The sequence below is a fragment of the Desmodus rotundus genome, chromosome 12, assembly GCF_022682495.2.
Source record: "Desmodus rotundus isolate HL8 chromosome 12, HLdesRot8A.1, whole genome shotgun sequence".
NCBI classification, from domain to species: Eukaryota; Metazoa; Chordata; class Mammalia; order Chiroptera; family Phyllostomidae; genus Desmodus; species Desmodus rotundus.
In genome coordinates this window covers 50,066,907-50,078,024 of record NC_071398.1, presented here as the reverse complement: position 1 = coordinate 50,078,024, position 11,118 = coordinate 50,066,907, and positions in this window count along the sequence as shown.

Below are 11,118 nucleotides of genomic sequence, written 5' to 3'. Positions count from 1 at the left end.
GGACTACATTTCCCAGAAGGCAGATGGGGGCTTCTCATTGGATCGCACTTGGAACCTGAGCATGCGCAGAGGTGAGAACGGGGAGCCGAGGGAGGGTGAAAGTGCAGCCAGGGCGACGTTGTCGTGGAGACCCGAAGAGGCGGGACGCTGCCCGGCACTTGAGAAATGGGGTCCTTGACCTGAGGGCAGGGCGGACCAGAGCTCTGCGCCAATCATTGCGTGTGGGGTGCGCTTCCTTGACTACTGGTAGCCTCTCACCCCTCCCCCACACAGCGAAACTAACAAGGTCCTGGGTTGGTGCGGGGTCCGGGCGTGATCCTGGCACCCTGGCTGGGCTCTGTCTACGTGTACCTGGCACCGTGACCTCAGCTTCCCCTTGGCACATAGTATCCGGGGGGGGTACTATGTGCCACATGTCCCCGACGTGCCCCTCTCAGACACGGCGACTGCCTCAGTTTCCCCACCTCAGAAACGGGAAGAAGTGTGGGAGTTGGGCTGGAGCTCCTGTCTGGCAGGTTCCAGGCGGCGTAAACCCCGGAGAAGCCATCGCTGCGTCTACACCAAGTGTCCTGCTCTGGGTGGCGTGGGAGAAACGGACCCACGGGTGCGGGGCGACGTGGGACAGCGGCAGGCACAAGCACTGCTTAAGTGGGCAGTAACGAGAGCTTCACCGGCGGTTGCCCGCTGAGTCACACCTTTCTGCCCCAGGCTGGGTGGCAGCCAGCCCCTCTGTGGGCCCTCACCTCCCGCCACTTCTCTGTGCTGCCTGGCCTCTGGTTCACGAGTTTCAGCTGTCCCCGCCTTTCCGCTCCAGGGAGCACAGGTCCTGTCCCTGCTCTGATCCCAACGCCCGCTTGACTCTCCATGTGGACTGTTTTTTGTGAACAAACGACATTGAATATTATTTTGTATTCGTTTCAGATGTACAGCATATTGGTTAGATGATCATATAGTACTTCATGAAGTGTTCCCCTGATATTTCCAGTATTCTGGCCCCATCCATAATTATTTCAATATTATTGCCTATATTCCCTGTGCTGTGCTTTTCATCCCTGTGATTATTCTCTCTTGTATCTCTTAATCCCTTCACCTTTTTCACCGATCCCCCCTAGCTCCCTGTGTCAACTGTTCTCTGTACCTGAGTTTGTTTTGGTTTTGTTCATTTGTTTTTTGATTCCACATATAAGTGAAATCCTATTTGTCTTTCTCTGACTTATTTTACTTAGCTTAATACCATCCATATTGTCACATATGGTAAGATTTCATTCTTTTTTTGTGGTCAAGTATAATATTCTATTGTATATATGTACCACAGGTTTAAAAATTGATTTTAGGGGGAGAGAAGAATAAAAAAAACATTTTTTGGTTCCACTTATTTATGCGTTCATTGGTTGATTTTTGTATGTGCCCTGACTAGGAATTGAACCTGCAGTGTTGGGGTATTGGGACAATCCTCTACCCAACTACCCAGCCAGGGCTACACCATGGCTTTTTCATCCACTCATCTACTGATGGGCACTGAGGTTGTTTCCGAAACTTGGCTATTGTAAATAATGCTGCAATGAACACAGGGGTGCATATGTCTTTTCAATGTAGTGTATTGGATTTTTTCAGATAAATACCCAAAAATCCACTTGGATTTTTCTAATAGGCATCTCAACCAAAGAGAATATTTTACCCCCCCATCTCCGTCAGTAAAGAAACTTCCTTCCCCCCCCTCTACTCCTCCATCTTAGCAAATGGATCCATCATTTACCCAAATGTCCAGGCCAAACAGGGAAGGGTCCCCCCTCGTTGTCCTGTTCCATCACCCCCCCCCCACATCATATCCATGCACGGGTTCTGTTGGCTCCATCTGCAAAATAGAGTGAGCATGGGTCTGCTGCTGGCCACCTTATCACCTGGTCTCAGTCCCTGTGACTCTCACCTGAGCAAGTTCATGGGCCCATGGCCCTGCTCCCGCCATGGCCACCTCCCACCCCGGCACCCAGTCCCTTTAGCAGCCAGAGGGATCTTGTTCTTTTCACTGTAAAGTGCACAGAACATAGTTTCCCATTTTAACCATCTTCGAGGATACAGCTCCAGGGTGCTCACATTGTTGTGGAAACCAGCACCACCATCCAGCCACAGAGCTCTGGTGGTCCCCGTTCCCCACTGCCCCCCCCCTGCCCCCAGCTGCGGGCACCCACTGCTCCACTTTCTGTCCATGAATTTGACGACTCTAGGGACCTCCTATTGAAGCAGGATAGTAAGAAGCTGGGGAAAATTCCAAGGCAAGTGGAACGGGAACACTGAGACGATAATTAAACAAGGCCAAACAACTTGAACAATTAACAGCTGGCTAGTGAATCGCAAGACGTTATCTTCCCTAACAAGGGACACTTGAGAACAAATGGTTTATACCTCTCCTCCCTGACCAGAGAATACACAGCTGAATCACCCTGGTCAGGGAGATAGGGGACAGAGACCCAATTAATGCCATTTTTTGCCAGATAAACCCAAGGACAGATGAAGTCAGGGGAACAAATAACAAAAACTTGATTGGTGCCAGGCAGACCCGAGATAAAAGTAAAGCAGTGAAGCTGACCAGAGAATAATCCCAAACTCTTATACACTCATTTTGATGCATAAGCATATTAAAAACGTACCTGGAAAGCTCATGAATATTCTGCTGAAACCCTCCCTTAAGATTTTTGCCTGCAGAAGAGAAAAGCCCTCAAACAAAGACCCAGTATGGGCTCACTGTAGAGCAGACCCATGCCTTTTCCTGGGCATAAAATTGTTACTTTCCTTTTCCTAAACTCTAAGGGTCCCCACGAGACCTGCAGCCAGGGAAACAGTGGGCAGTAGCAGCCAGAGCTGGGCTTACCCCCACCCTGTCTCCAATGCCCCATTTTTCTCTGACTTCCCAGTGAGCTGACAGCACCCCCCCAAACACACACACTCCTTTCCTATAACTTCTCTAGGGAGCCAAAGCAGCCCACCTCGGCTCTCTCCTGTTGCTTTTTTCTACCCTAAGTCCTTCCTTAGTGTCACTGTCCCCAGCTTTAATAAATATCCTTTCAAAATCACCTGGACTCGTGTTGTGAAATCTTTCCTGCACAGAGTTAAGAACCCACACACTACAGGCTGGCCTGAGGCAGACCCACTCCAGGCCAGTCCCCATCCGGAGACACTAGGGAGTCACATAATAGTTGTCCTTTTGTGACTCATTTCATGTAATATGACTTCCTCCAGATTCATCAATGTAGCATCTGTCAGAATTTCTGTTTTGGTTTTTTTTTTTAAATCCTCACCTGAGGATGTGTTTATTGATTTTAGAGAGAGAGGAAGGGAGAGAAAAACATTGATCGGTTGCTTCCTATATGTACCCTGACTAGGGATTGAGCCCACAATCTAGGTGTGTGCCCTGACCTGGGAAGTGAACCCACAACTTTTTGGTGTATAGGACAACACTCCAACCAGCTGAGCAACCTGGACAGGGCAAAATTTCTGTCTTTACAACTGAATAATATTCTATTGTATGGATGGGCCACATTGTATTAGTTCATCTGTCGGCAGACTCTTCGTAAAACAAGCAGAGCCCTGGGCAGTGTGGCTCATTGGCTTGAGCACCACCCTGTGACCCAAAGGGTCCCCCGTTGGATTCCCAGTCAGGGCACCTGCCTGGGTTGTGGGCCAGGTCTCCACTGGGGGGCGCACAAGAAGCAACAGCACACTGATGTTTCCCTCCCTTTCTCGCTCTCTTCCCCTCTTAGACGTCTAAAAATAAATAAAAATCTTTAAAACAAAACTTAAGTACAATCATGTCACTCTTTTGCTTAAAACTGCCCAGCACAAACCCTTGACTCTGGCCTGCAGAGCCCCACATAATTGTACCTCTTCCATCCCAGAATTCCTCTAGCTTACATGGTGCCTTTGTGCAAATAAGAAAAGGGCATTCCTGAGAAGGGCCACAGACCTGAGCCAGGTAGATGAGGAGGGAGCAGCTCCCACCTCCCGCTGGGCTGGGTGCCTGTAGGGAGCGTGCAAGGGTCCAGAAGGCCTCAGCCCAGCACCACTCCCAGGCATGATTGCTGTGCCCCACCACATGGGCCGCTGCACGTGCCTCTGAGTCAGGTGTCCAGAGCTGCACCTGGAAGACCATTGGAAATGCAAATTCTCAGTCTTTACAGCTGCTGCAGCAGGCCCACTGACTCAGAAACAACACCTTTGTTATTCTGTAGTTGACCTACAGCTGAGAACTAATCATAGCAAGCCCAACGTGGATGCAAAGTCGAATCCCCACGCCCACCATAGAGTGAAATCAGCTGACTGGGCCACACAGTGTCCTGTCCAATGCTCCTGTACTGGGCACCTCCTATGAAGCAGATGCTGGGCAGGCCCGGGGGATAGAGAATCTGGGTCCATCCCAAGTTTCGGGTGCCCACTGCACGTGGGTGTGTGCGAGACGGCCACCCCCCCCACTCCACCCCCCAGCTGGGACACTCAGGGCAAACCAGGTGATAGGTGCGTTCATCTGACTGGAGATCACGTGCCCTTGAGGTCCAAGGAGAACAATGAGACATCCCCCACCCCCCTAAAAAAAGGGGGCCATGCTTATTGGCCTAGGAGAGCGTGATGCTCCATTCTTGCCAGTGACTGGCGGAGGCTCAGGTGGGACCTCGTTCTGGCCAATGAGTGTGAAGGCAGATTCGTGGGCGAGCCTTTCCCAGCTCTTAAAAGAGAGGAGTCCTGGGTGTCTCTGTGGGTGACGTTTTGAACTGTGGGAGCGACTAGGGTGTCTGGAGCAGAGGGAGGAGCGACTTTGGGCGGGGGTCGGGGAACTGATGGGGAGCGGAGTGAGCCCACTTCTTACTTCCCTACTTCCTTTATGTGAAATAAGTCCCCTGGAGCCGTTCTGTTCTTGAACCCCAAAGTGACAAAAGTCACATATATCCAGGGCCCATTTCATGGGATGGACAGTAGCCCAGAGCCCCAAGCAGACTTTAATGCTCTCTGTGGCCATCCTGAAATTCTGTTTTCTAAAATTTTTGTTTATTGATTGGAGAGATCGATTTGTTTTTCCACTTGTCGATGCATCCCTTGGTGGAGTCTTGCGTGTGCTCTCCACCAAGGATCGAACCCACAACCTTGCTATATCCAGGACAATGCTCTAACCAACTGAACTACCCGGCCAGGGCATCCTAAATTTTTTTTTTTTTAACGTGGGGCTCTGCATTTTTTCATCTGCTCTGGGCCCCACACATCAAGTGGCCATTCCTCTAACGTCACCCTGCCGATTTGTGCCGTGTTTCCTCACCACCACCATCTCTTCAGCACTAAAGTGCACCGTCAACCTCTGTGAAGAGTGCAGCTCCCTGGCTGTCCTTCCTCTCCTTCACTAGCTAACATGGTACAGCCCTCGGAGTTCAAGTGCCCCTTCTTCCTGGAAGCCTTCCCAGACACACACCCCTCCCCCACTCCAATAAACCTGAGAAGCACCTCATCTGAGCTTCCCCAGTGCCCTTTCTCTCTCCATCTTGTGCCTGGACTATTTATTTGGTGTGTCTGGCCCGCCTACCATCCTGGGGAACAAAACAGTGTTGCCAGCTCCCAGGTGGGGCCTGCTGCGTAAACAAGGCCTGAGAAAAAGTAGTTCTTGTCCTAATTCCCAGGCCCGGGGGGCGAGAATTCCTTTGGCAGCCCACACCCTACCCAAGCCAGCCTGCTCCTTTGTAGCACCGCTATAATTATTACCCAAAATAATAATTAACGTTTCTCTTTGTGTGGGGCTCCAAAGCCAGCAGGTACAGGAGGGCAGGGAGGGGTCACCCTTGGGTCTCCGCCCCCGCCCCCGTACCCGGAGGCTCAGGCACTGTTTGGTGGATAAACGGATGATGAATGAGCAGGTGAACGCAAGAGGGGGGAAAGTCCTGGAAGAAACGCAGGGCAAGCCCCTATCGGTCTGCAGCCCACAGGGAGGACTCCTGGGGGCCTGGTTTGAGCCTGAGTCATGTTCTCCCAGCCCCAGGAAATACTCGAGAATGAATAATTAAATTGTGAATGAATTGCTTAATGATAGGCTGCCCACAGATCAAAGTGTTAGCCCTGTTTACAGAGGCTTGAGAGGCTCAAGGAGGTTGGCGCACCTTCCCTGAAGGAGGCAGAGGTGGGGCCAGACCCAGGTTTGGCGACCAGCAGCGCCTAGCTCGTTCCGCTCCCGGAGGACCCTGGGCCAGCCCAGGCGGTAGGTCTTCTCCTGGTCAGATACCCTGTTCCGGGGACACAGAGACAGTGAGCAGAGGCTACCACAGGAAGGAGTCAGACAGATGCCGACGGTCTCACGGGTCTGAGTGTCTGCGGGGTGGGTGTTTTACAAATTTCAGCAACTAAGTCAATTTGCAGATACGAAATCCACCTATAAAGAGGGTCGACACCGTCTTACAAGTAACATTTAGTTTCTTTCCCCCAGAGAGAATCCTGCCCTGGCCAGGTGGGGCTGGGTGGGGCCTTTGGAGCATCGTCCGGTATAGGAAAAGGTTGTGAGTTCGATATCTGCTCGGGCGTGTAAGAGAGGCAGCTGATCAATGTTTCTCTCTCTCTCTCTCTCTCAAATCAATAAGCATATCCTTAGGTGAGGGAGAGAGAGAGAATCCGGATGGAAGCTGATAAACATGAAATACAGGGTGCTGTGTGAAGTGGCTTTTTCCCAGTGCTACTGATTGAAGGATATGAAGGCTTCGTGGGAGGGTTAGTTCCTTTCTGCAGAGGGTCCTGAGCATCCAAAAGCAGCCCAGAGAGAGAGAGAGGCACAGACGGTAGACTTAGACATAAAGACAGAGAGGCACACAGAGATATAGTCATGGATATAAAATGTTAGAGGGAGGGAGAGAGAGAGAGGGAGGGAGAGCGTGAGCGAGCACACACGGGAGAGAGAACCCCAGCAGGGCGGGCTGAGTTCAGGGCCGCCCTCACCTGCCCTCCAGTGACCCCTCGGAGGGAGCCAGGGAGATGTGAGGTCAGGCATAGCACCAGCAACCCACGCATCTTATGTGCCGTGAAGACGTCAGGAAAAAACTGCCTGGCATAAATAAGCATTTATTTTAAAAATGAGCCCCTTCGGCAAGGAGAGAGAGAAGCGTCTCTTGGTCTCTTTCAAGCTCTGGGCATTCAGGTTGAACATGTCACAACTCTGAGAATGTGCCACCACCCAGAGGGCAAAGCAACGGGTTTTATAGTTTAGTTACACCAGGCTATACCACTTAAGAGCTCTCGTTAATGGTCTTGTAACATTTTGTAATTGCCGAAGCAGTTTCTCCTGAAACGTGCTGATGTGTAAGAGGCCGCCATATGTTTGTCTTGTTAAATAGGATCGTGATATATTTTTAAAATTAATGAAAAGCTTATTAAGTTGGCTTTTTAGTTAAGGGGGTCTTTAAGGGTTTTGTGTTTTTTTTTGGTTTGGTTTTGGTGATCTCCTCAGGTGTGAGGAGTTTGAGGGAACAGAAAGTGCAATCAATAGCCAATTCAGGCTCCTTTGGGGATTTTTATTCTTTAACAGATGTCGTTACAGAAGCCTCCTGGCGAGACCAACACTTCACACATAGAGAAGCGACGCATGTTTACAATTTCATATTTCCTCCCAAAGGGAGTCGCTGTGTGGTCTGAATGACTACGTCCCCCCAAATTCATTTTTAAAATTTTTAAAAAATTTATTGATTTGAGAGACAGACAGACATTGATTCATTCTTATTGGTTGATGCATTTATTGTTTGATTCTTCGATGTGCCCTGACTGGGGATCAAGCTTGCAACCTTGGCTTATGGGGATGATGCTCTAATCAACTGAGCTACCTGGCCAGGGCATGTTCCCACCCCACCCCCACCCCAAATTCATATACTGAAATCCTAATGCCCCAGGTGGCAGTGTTAGGAGATGGGGCCGTTGGGGAGGTGGTCAGCTCATGAGGGTGGAGCTTTCGTGAATGAGATTGGTGTCCTTATAAAAGAGCCCAGAGAGCCCTGGCTGGGGTGGCTCAGTGGATACAGTGCCAGACTTTGAACCAAAGAGTCATCGGTTGGATTCCCAGTCAGGGCACATGCCTGGGTTTCAGGCCAGGTCCCCAATAAGGGGGCACGTGAGAGGCAACCTCACATTGATGTTTCTCTCCCTCTCTTTCTTCCTCCCCACTCTCTAAAAATAAATAAATAAATTCTTAAAAAAAAATGACCCTAGAGAGCCCTTGCTCCTTCCCAGAGGTGAGGACACGGTGAGAAGCCAGCCACAAACCAGGAAGAGGTCCCCACCAGGCGACTGTGGGTGGAGCCCTGACCCTGGAGGTCCAGCCTCCGGTGCTGGGAGTACTCCCATTTCCGTGTGTGTGTGTCCACATTTCCACCTGTTCCTCTTCCATGGCTAGCACCTCTTTTGTGGGGTTCCCGTGAAGATGAAATGAGATGGTGTAACTGCAGAGTCCCGCTGGCAAAATTTCAGTGGCTATTGTTGTTATGAACGCCTCAGACAGTGGCTTGGGCTTCCTCTGCCATTCCTGGCTCACAGCTCCCAAACCCTTGTAACGACGTGGTGACTTTTGGAAGGGGCTGGTGTCCTATGCCTTCTGACCTTGACCTCCAGGAGAGTGGGGCTGGAGGTTGAATGGGTCACCGATGGCCAATGACTGAATCAGTCGTGAGCATGTAATGAAGCCCCCATAAAACCTGGGACAATGCCTTGGTCTCTTTTGTCAGAGAGCTCTCACATTTTGGGGGGGGGGGAATCAATGCTCCCAGCTGCCACCGTGCTGGGCTCAAACCCCCATGCACACAAGTCCCTTCGATTGGGACTTTGCCCTAGGTATTTCTCCACCTGGCCTTTGGTTTGTATCCTTTAATATCCTTTGCAATAACGCGGCAGCCTAGTGAGCAAACAGATCACCTTGAGCTCTGTGAGCCATTCCAGGAAATTAATCAAACCCGAGGAGGGGTTGTTGGAATCTCCAATTTGTAGCTGGTTGGCCAGGAGCACAGGTAAGGGCGTTTGCTTGTCGCTGATGCCTGAAGTGTGTGCCTGGGACCTTCAAGGGAGCTTCAAACAGTGACAAGAGTTTCAGGGTCTGGCGGGTGTGGCTTTGCATCTCTGCTGCCTGTGCTTGCTGTGGGTTCAGGACAAGAGGGGCCGATTATGACAATGGGGACGGCACAGGGGTGCTGGGAGCATGGGGGAGGTGCCCAAGCTGGTGCGGTCATGAAGGACAAGTGGGAATTAGAGGAAATGAGAGAGGGGGTGAAACAGGTGGGATAAAATGGTCCCTAAAAGTGCTCCATCGAGTCAAGCCCTGCCAGAACTATGGCTGTATCAATAGGTATCTGTAAAATAATGCTCCGGGAACTAGCCTGGCTTCTTTGAAGCTGGTTTTTCAGATCTGAAGCCAAGCCACCAATCCCAGAGACAAACTCAATACCTGGCTGGGAAAGTCCCTTCCTGCATCCCATAATAAGTGCTGCTACATAATCTCAGATGCCTTTACTCTGCCGATATCAGTCACCAAAAAGAAAATTTTTAAAAAGATTTATTTATTTTTAGAGAGGGGAAGAGAGGGAGAGAAGCATCAATGTGTGGTTGCCTCCCAAGTGCCCCCTACGGGGGGCCTGGCCCACAACCCAGGCATGTGCCCTGACTGGGAATGGAACCAGTGACCCTTTGGTTCACAGGCCGGTGCTCAATCCACTGAGGTACAACAGCCAGGGCACAAAAAAAAAAATTTTATTAACTAAACTCAACCATCTATTGGCTCCCTATCTCAGTTTCCCTGTTCCGACCTCATATATTCCAAGTCTGTCTTCGCATGCAACCCGGGGCCCTAGATCACGGTTGTCACCCTCTGCAGAGTCTTGATATGTCTTTCCTTCTGCAAGTGTCCTGATTTAAATTCTTTTACACTGGGGGACAAGAGCCGAAACTCGGCAGTGACAGTGGAAGGTGGAGGGAATACCCCAACGAGATGGAGCACATCAGGGACACTCTCCAGTACCTCCCTAGGTACACAGTCTAGTGTTACCTTGCGGGTCCGTTGCGGGGACCCCGAGGCATGAGTGGGCCTGATGCAGGGTCTTGGAGGCTGGTGTGAGCAGCTCTGACTTCCTCCTTGACAGGAGTGTTGTGGATGGGGCATTAGAAAGCTCTTCCTGGGGCTAATGTGGGGAGAGACCAAAGGCAGGGAGGATGGGACAGAGCCTGGAATAGTGGCCTGGAGCTGGGGAGGGGCTCAGCAAGCTGCGTTCAAATCCCAGCTCCACCACTTGCTGTGTGCATGTTACTCACCCTCTCTGAGTCTCAGCTTTTTTGTCTGAAATTCCGACAAGAGTCTCCCCTGCCTCCTTCAAACAACATTATGAGTTTGAAGGAGCTTGGAACATCTGAAAGTCTTGGGCGTCCTCTTAGGAAGGAGCTTTCCCAAATTGTGTGATCAGGGGAACGGCACTATACACAGCCTTTGGTGTCAAACACAGAATTAACAAGGCAACCATGTGGCACTGCACACATAAGCTCCCCTCTGCCATTTCCAGTTTCCTCCTGCATGAACTGGAATGCACAGCAGTTCCTGCCCATATTAGTTGGGATGTACTCAGTCCTGGGAAGCTCATCTCCACTTGATCGCAAGGGAGGATTTATTGGCCAGCAGGAATGTCCTGAGCAAGGGACAGTTCTGAGGTCAATTTGATTTAGTCACTCAAAAATGTCACAAAGGGCCTATTCTGTGGCTCTGTCCTCAGGCTGGTATCCCTCATGGTGGCAAAATGACTGCCACTGCTCTAACCATCACATCACATACCTCCTCATTCATTAAGACAGGGGGAACTTATTTGCCAGAACCCACTCAAAACACTTCTCTGTCATATTGGCATGAATTGGGACCCAGATAAGGGCTCTGGGCTAGAATTTTACTTTGACTAGCTGGCCCTAAGGCAGGTGTTACTCTCATTTTTTAAAATCCAGGGGTGGACTTGTCCCCCTCCCACCCATGTACAGAGGAGGCATCAAGATCTGGGGAAACTGGGGAAGAAAAGAGGGTGGATGGAGTTACAGTAGCACCCACAGTGTCTGCTGCCCAGGGCGGCCAGATTTAGCAAATAAAAA